We start from the raw sequence: 8,670 nt of genomic DNA, 5'->3' as shown, positions 1-8,670 counted from the left end.
CGTGTCGAAAATTGCCGTGATAGTACAGCGAATCCTCTCGTTTTTCAACAGCTACGCATGGCGATTTTGTTCGAGATAGGCCGAGCGACTCAGGCTAAGCATACCATGACTATCATATGAGATACGACAGAGTTTCTATATTCTACACATTATTACGATTTGTGCATGCTCTAGTACCCCGTATGATGTTGCTATTACAAGAAAAATCGATTTGTTTTCAGTTAAAACCAGGGTTTTGTTTCCAGTACACTAACTTGAAATGCAATACACTAATTAGCGGCGACTGCTGTTTGTTGTGTATATGTTTTACTGCATTTTGTCCGTAAAGATTTTTAAATCGCCCGTAAAAATTGTGATATATTTAATTTTGAGAATTACAATTATACTTTATAGGTATAAAGGAACACGTTTAGCCCATTCAGTTAAGTTCCAGGTGCAAGTCCTATAACACAATGCATATGTAAACTTTCTTTATCTGTGTCAATAATAGAATATTGATTTCAACGGAGTATGGAGCTTTATGGAAAAAATATTTAGAATACAGGGTGTTGACACTGTATGACGCTTATACTTCCAGCACCCATGACAAACCAGTCCCCTCACCTTCCACGTGCGATTGATATCCGATCCACATATTGTTTACATTGTTACGAGTCGTACTGACTCAAGGCCAAAATCACCTTTTACCCGAACTCACACGAATGCGCAACACAAATACACTGTTTGATTAAGCTAACAAAATCTAAGTCTTTAATTGAAAATAAAGTATGCTTGGTACATATAACAACAATATACACTAAAATCACACAATCACAGTTTTATTCTATCAGTACTTAACCAGCGGTCTTCTTGTTGGTGATCCTAGAGTTCTTGCAATGTTAATGTTCTGGACGACTGATGTAATATATCCTTATTCACTTGCCCTGCGAAAATCTGCGAAGTCCAGTGTACTCTTGCGTTTATAAATATCCTTGCGTATGAAATCCTCACACGAAAATGATGCTGCTTGCTCCTATTACTTGTCTTCTTGCGCTGCTTTCTCCGCAATATATCTCCTTGCGCTGCTTTCTCCAATAATGGTGTTTCTTTCACCAATCACTCTTTTTCCAGGGAACAGGTTTCTTTAACACAGCTCCACTGTTTTTTGACAGATGCGTGGCCTTCACAAACTCCAGCAATTCGACAGAAGAACTTTAATCCTTTGATGAGGAAGAGCACATTTGTTTGCTCGCTATCTCCTTCGTTGCTGTATTAAAATAGCTCAATTATTGGCATAGGGCCTGCACTTTGGCTCGACATTTGAAAGGGGCGTGAATTCATTTTTGGATACGCCCTATTATAATTAGGTAATACTCGACTCACACACATTCCCTATATGTATATACATGTACCACATGTAGTCAATCTGTCTGCTGTATCTGTATTGTGCCGTTCTTAAGGTTAGCCGAGAGTTTTTCATGCGCTTGATTTCAGAGGGGCGTAAGTTCATAACAGAAACAGCCATGCAGAAAATGAACAAGCGTACCGGGACGTAGGCCTACTTACAATAGAATATCGATCCACGGTCAAGACATGAAAACGCTATGAAACTTGGCTTAGCTCGTGCCCGGAGCTCGGATGCCGGGGGGGTAGCACAAGCCGTTTTCGGCAATTTTCACAAGGATTTTATAAATTTTAAAATTGATTGGGAGCATTTTGAATTGATAGCCTTGATATCTTTGATGAAATCAATGCTGCTATTCCCTGATTACAATGTAAGGGTAGGCAACAACAACAATAGCAAAAAGCAATTATTTGTAAATCGAATTTGGGATGAAAATCAACAAGACAGACTTAGCAGGCCTACAAATTTCTGAATTATATAAAGTGAAAACAATCAATCACGATTCACTGCACTCAGCGAATCAATCAAATAAAACTAAAAAGAAAGGAGCAAGAAAGAATAAAAAAAAAAAAAAAAGAGAAAGAAAGAGAGAGAAAGAAAATGAACGAAAAAGAAAGAAAGAAAGAAATGAAAGAAAAGAAAAAAAAAAAAAAGAAAAAAGAAAAGGAGAAAGAAAAGAGGGAAAATTCAGCCACACGGAGACTCGAACCCACAAAAATAGTTCATATTAGATTCCCAGTCCAACGCTCTATCCACTGAGCCATAGCTCAGCTTACGCAATTGACTGTTCTCAAAGCGGATGATATTACTGTAATTGGATGCAATTACATATGATTACAATCGCGTCCGCATTATGGCTCTTAGAATAAACACGCATGTCGGCGCTGAAATTTTAAACGAACTGATGGAGGAAAACCTCGTTTTTTGCAAAACTAGCTTCAATTTGGAGTGAAAATCAAATGGAATAGCAATTGGCAGAATGTTGAGAAATAATGTAGGTATTCAGATGTCTAAATTAACGTCTCGTAATCAAGATATCGATAATTTCACAAACCAGCTTTTTCTCAAGCAAATTATCCAAAATTTTCCCCAAAACGGGCTTTTAAAATTTAATCGGTACTGTATTTGGTTCTTCCCCATGGCAACATTATTTCTTTGATCGATTTGTAATACAATACGAAAAAGAAGAAAACAATCGCTCGGTGTGGATTTATACGGAGCGCACATTTGAAAAAAACCTCATGGAACGTGTTTTTGATCTTGTGTACATGGTGGGTAAAAATGCTTTAAACGAAGGATTTTCAAATTTATTCTAATAATTTGTATATAACACACACAAAAATGTTAAGCTACATCCAATGCACCAACATTTCACTCGCTGCGATATTTGATTACTGAGAAAACTCTGTTTTAGAGAACAACTTTATACGTCTTTTATACGTTTTTTATACGTCTCTTTGTGTAACCTTAAGCAAATACGGTAGTTAAACACGATTTCATCAAACATTGAGCGTGTTTATAGTGAGACAATCTTTCCGTTATTTAACTGAACTGCCGCGTAGTCTAGATTTGCAATGGTTAGTAAAACATAAACAAATATAGACTGCGTGGCAGTCCAGTTAAATACCGCATAATCTGGCTCACTATAAACACGCTCATTATAACAATAGCTCTTTTACAGTGTGCAATCATCCCGGGCAATAATTGGGCAATAATAAAGGATGTGCGTGAAATTATTGATTGGCTCCATACAAAGGAATTGAACCGGTGTCCTTCACCGAAATCATGGCACAATGCAGTGCATTCAATCAAACGGTGTCGTCAACCTATTTGATCGTATTTGTGCATTTGTTATGTGTGTGAGACGAGCTGTCGCGGTAGATTGCAATAGCTTGTAATCATGCTTTTGTTGAATGAATTTGAGTACTCCGCCATATTTACGGTATGATACGTCATAATCTAGGTGATTATTTGCATTGGATGTCTTGAATACGCTGGCGAGGTTGTGTAATAATCGGATTAATGCTATAACAGTAGGTGAATACAAGTTTTGAATATATCGCGTTGCAAAGCCCCATTCAGTGATCCCAGCGAAAGTGAAAAAAAAATCAAATTGTTACTTTTATAAAAAAATTTAATGAAAAAAATTGGCACAAAACCCAAGAAAACGGCAGTATTGAAGCCCCATTCAAATACATGTAGCTAATTTATATATACTGTCAGTATATAAATTACAGATTCACGTAAATGCATTATTTTTGTCTTAAATAGGCCTACACGGCTTAGGGCTGAACCACTAGCAGAAGACACCAAGTTGATGTTTTATGACCTTTGACATTCTTTTGTGGCGAGTGACATGGTCAGTTCAATTCACGCCGAGGTTTAACTCTGCTTCGGTGGTCATGAAAGAATTCAAAAGATAACCTCTGCCCCAACAATCCCAAGCAATTGTCTGAAACTGCTCTTCGGATGATGTATCATAAGAACTCAGTCGTCAAATGATGATAGTCATATAATGACCAAAAGATTATTACTGACTATATCATTGAAGACTGAGTTCCGCAGTCTTAATACAAAATTTTGATGATTTTACGATCGTCCGGATGAAAAAAAATCACTGAATGGGCCGTTAGTTCCCTCCTCTCCTTACACTGGCAATATGGATCAAAGAAAAATAAAGAAAAAAATAAAGAAAACAAGAAAAAAAAAAAAAAAGAAAAAGAAAAGAAACAATAAAAGAAAAACAAATATGAAAAGTTCGAACAATATTTGGTTTATAAAATTAATGTTACCGTGATGAGGCTCGAACTCACCACCTTCCGATTTAAAGTTCGAAGCGCTAGTGTACCAAATTCTGATGCCTTACCAAGTGAGCTGTGCTCCTGAGATACGAAATAAAAATAAAATAATACACTGTATACCTGCTTGTGTCGGTAATTGATTTGCTCAAATTCCATAATGGTAGTGCAACAGAGCAAAAATGCCCAAAATTTAAAAGCTATATAATTTATGACCACTATACACTACACATAAAAATACTAATACAAGGGAATTTCAACGTAAGAATCCAAACAATTAAGTACCAACATGCACAGCTTTGTCCTTATATCACATTTGGGTTTTTAACAAAATGTTATCAAACCTCTACTGTGATTGGCAGCTGCACAAGGCATCTCTTTGATAGCTGATCATGGCCATCCATTCAGCAAGTGGCTACTAACTGACCTTGACAGGCTTGAATGAGCACTGTCATCTGCTACAAAACCATCACACTCTAGGACTACACTCTAGGACCTGGTCACTCCATAATGCTACAGGGAGCACGGTACTTTGACAATGGAGTGAAAGACTATTATTATTGATTAGGCGCGGATTTTAAAAGTACAGCTCCTATGCGTGTATAGCAAAAAATTGGAATAGAATGTTTGGAATCATGTAACTAAAGTACTAAATGCATTCTGCAAAATGCACTCTGACCAATTTATAAAGCATTTCATTAGCTTTAATTTGACATATTGTTTGACGTATTTGGAATTATGGTAAATCATTAAATAAAATATTTATTAATTAATCAATTATGTCAATTAATTAAAAATTTAATGCAAATATGCATATTTTCTCTGACAGAATTGTAGGATTTGACAAGAGCCATCTTTCTTGTAAGTTTGATTCTTATAACATACCGGTATCGTATTGCGTCCCGTTATAGTTGCAGAAAAAAAATACGCGTGCAGGACACACATACGTACACACCACACACACCCAGAGGATCGTACCGTTTTACAATCGTATAACATTCATTGGCGCTAGTAGTAGTAAATTTCAATTTTCTTTGCTTTACCTCACTTGTTCTGCTCAAAATTAAAAGGGGACATATCTGACAGTAAAAGCTTACATTTTATGGAAATTATGTTTAACTATTTGCTTAAAGATACGATACATGATTTACCGACAAGTGACTCATTTCGGAATGCGATCATGAATTTTGAAAAAAAAAAAGTTTCCACAGGCTACGTTGGGATTCGAACCAGCGATTCGAAACTTCCTTCGATTACGCGTCTAGCGCTTTACCGTTCGGCCACGGTGGCAGTTGAGTGGAGGAGTGTAATGATAAATGATAAATCTCATAATGCCATCTTTAGCCTTTTGTTTACTAAAAAAGACGCGTTTTGTAAAGATAGATTACCCGTTTTATGCATAAAGAGCACGAACGTTTGGGAAAGGTTTCAAACAAATAATAAAGACACTGATGTGATGATGAAATTGCGTAAGTCGGGGAATACATGCGTCGCAATGTTTTGTTTTGGTTTTAGGAATTTGACCTTAAAATTTACGACTTCATGACATTATCATTCGAAATCAACAAAAGATATTTCAACAGTATATGGCATCATTCTTTCTCTAGAATGTTTTATACATGTATGTGAAATAGCTTCAACAATGGTTCGCTGCATAATGGTAAAAACAGCCTTGACCTAAAAAAGGGCGAGAGGTACCATATTTACGGATTCAGGCTAAATTTAAAATTGATATAAAACGTTTGTTTTTGATCGATTACAAAATTAATTTTTGTCATATAAAGAAATTGTGTCTGGCGTGAATTACACTACAGTTTTTATTCTTAGGGCTCTTTGACTTCTTCAAATGATTTTTTAATGATAGAGTGAATCCCTGGCCCTCTATAATTACGCACAAAAGATCGAGTCCCCTTAAACAGCACAAAACAGATAAAGCAGACAAATTTACTATACATAGGCCTATACATGTATGGTATCTGTATGCCAGGGACTGTTTAAGAATATAACATTAGATTTATGATATTTACTTCGAGGACTGTTATTTATCAAAATGTGAAAAATATCAAATTTTAATAATTTGTCATAAAATTTGTATTATATTGTGAATTTCAAACAATGAAATTTATTTGACATCAGAAAGACATTCTTCGTATTCAGAATGCAATTCGATATGTCTGATGTGCTCTCATGTCCCACAAAAAATACTATCGAAACGCTCAAAACAGATCCCTTAATTTGGTTAATTTTCTTTTCTTGTTTTCTTTATTTTTCTTTAATTTATATTGCCAGGGTAAGGAGAGGAGGGAACTAAAGGCCCATTCAGTGATTTTTTGATTTTTTTTCATCCCGACGATCGTAAAAATCATCAAAATTCAGATTTTGGATATTATACTTTTGAACTCAGTCTTCAATGATAGTCAGTAATTTTTATATTTTGGACATTATTATGACTATCATTTGAGGACTGAGTTCTTATGATCCGAGGAGCAGTTTCAGACAATTGCTTGGGATTATTGGGGCAGAGGTTATCTTTTGAATTCTTTCATGACCACTGAAGCATAGTCAAACCTGTCAAGGACACTCGGCGTGAATTGAAAGACCATGTCACTCGCCACAAAAGAATGTCAAAGGTCATAAAACACCACTTTTGTGTCTTCTGCTATCTAAAGGCCTATGGCTGATTTTGTACCTTTCGTCATTGTCATAGATGTGCTAACATAGCTTGCTAGTGCAGTGGTTCAGCCGAAAGCCGCGCCGTGTGTATAAGACAAAAATAATGCATTTACGTGAGTCTGTAATTTATATACCGGTACTGACAGTATATAAATTAGCTACATGTATTTGAATGGGGCTTCAACTTCGTCAATACTGTCGTTTTCCTGTTGTTTTTTTTTGCCATTTGTTTTTCATTAAACAAATTTATAACAATTTGATTTTTTTTCACTTTCGCTGGGATCACTGAATGGGACTTTATAGCGCGGATTATTCAAAACTTGTTTTTACCTACTGCTATATAGTATTAATCCGATTATTACATAACTTTGCCAGCGTATTCAAGACATAGGTTATGTAGGGATAAACTGTACATGGGTATAGAGGCCCTGCATGCTTTTATCGATTGGCTCCAAACAAAGGATTTGAACCGGTGTCCTTCACCGTAATCACGGCGCAGTAGCCTACAGTCCATTCAATCAAATGTTGTCAGTGTGCGAGACGAACGATGTATAAATCTGGAGGTCACATCATCACTTATCATGCTTATTGTAAAAAGTTTGTCCAATGCATATACTGTGTGTATTGTTCCCGGGTATTGTCAATACAGTCAAGCAAACAGGTATTATATTTTGAAAAGGCCGCTATAGTATATTCACAGGGGTGTCTTGAATGGCCAATCATATGGGACATAATCAAATTGCAGTGACTGCTTCCTTTGTTACCACATGTCAGTCATCTTGTGATTATTGGACCATGTAAACCTGCAAAAAACGAGCCAAAGTGCAGGCCCTATGCTACATAAACTGGTTAAAATGTACTTCTTTTTTGAAGCACGAAGACCATCACACACATGTGGAGTTTCTCAATCTCCCATGGCATTCTGTAAAGTCCAAACAAAAGCCTCAAGCTTTTATATCAGTACTCATGCAAAAACCCATCATCTATTAATAAACCATTACTTCAATCACATTTTCACAACATTGCTGCAATCTTGGGATTTCCCAAGATTAATTATACACATCACCTTTCACATTACATCACTTCCTGGGTTTTTTTTTTCTGATGGTGCAATAATGAACTGGGGATTTCCAAGTGCCAAACATAGCTCTGACTTTGTTTACAATGATTTGGGGAATTCCAAAATGACTTTCCACACCATTATCTGGCAATTACAAGGGGCTTTCCCATCTCATGAAATACTTTCAGCTTGTAAACAAAGTTAAATAATTAAATTAAATCAAATTACTCAGGGCACATCACAACATCAATATAATTGATATACATTCAGATAATATGCTTCGCACAAGTATGATAAAAAGGCTACTCTAGAATTTATTTCTCTATCACTGAGCGAAAAGCGGTTGGTATTTGACAAATGAGGAAGTGCCGATTTATCCAGCGCAACAAAAAGCGCTCTTCCTCCTTGGGTAAACCCAAACCTCAATTGCCTTGTTATACGCGACTTTACGATAACAAGGCATCGTTTGACTTGACTTTTCTTTTTCTTTTTTGCTTCAACATATCAGTACCCAAATTATTTAGATTTTGAATTTAAATATTTACCCAAAATGTGTCCCCAGACCTCGATTTTACATTTGCTGAATTTAGGATCGGTCGGTGGAGAGCAAGACAGCCCTTTTTGTTTGGCCTAATATTATAGGGCCTAGGAGTTGGCTGATATTGAACTGCGTAGCTTCTCACAAGCGATATGGATACCTCCTTTCAATTTTTTTAACCTCACAGTACAAATCATGATCAAATTCACGCAAGGCA

The sequence above is a fragment of the Amphiura filiformis genome, chromosome 18, assembly GCF_039555335.1.
Source record: "Amphiura filiformis chromosome 18, Afil_fr2py, whole genome shotgun sequence".
Classification (NCBI taxonomy): domain Eukaryota; kingdom Metazoa; phylum Echinodermata; class Ophiuroidea; order Amphilepidida; family Amphiuridae; genus Amphiura; species Amphiura filiformis.
This window is presented reverse-complemented; position numbering follows the sequence as displayed.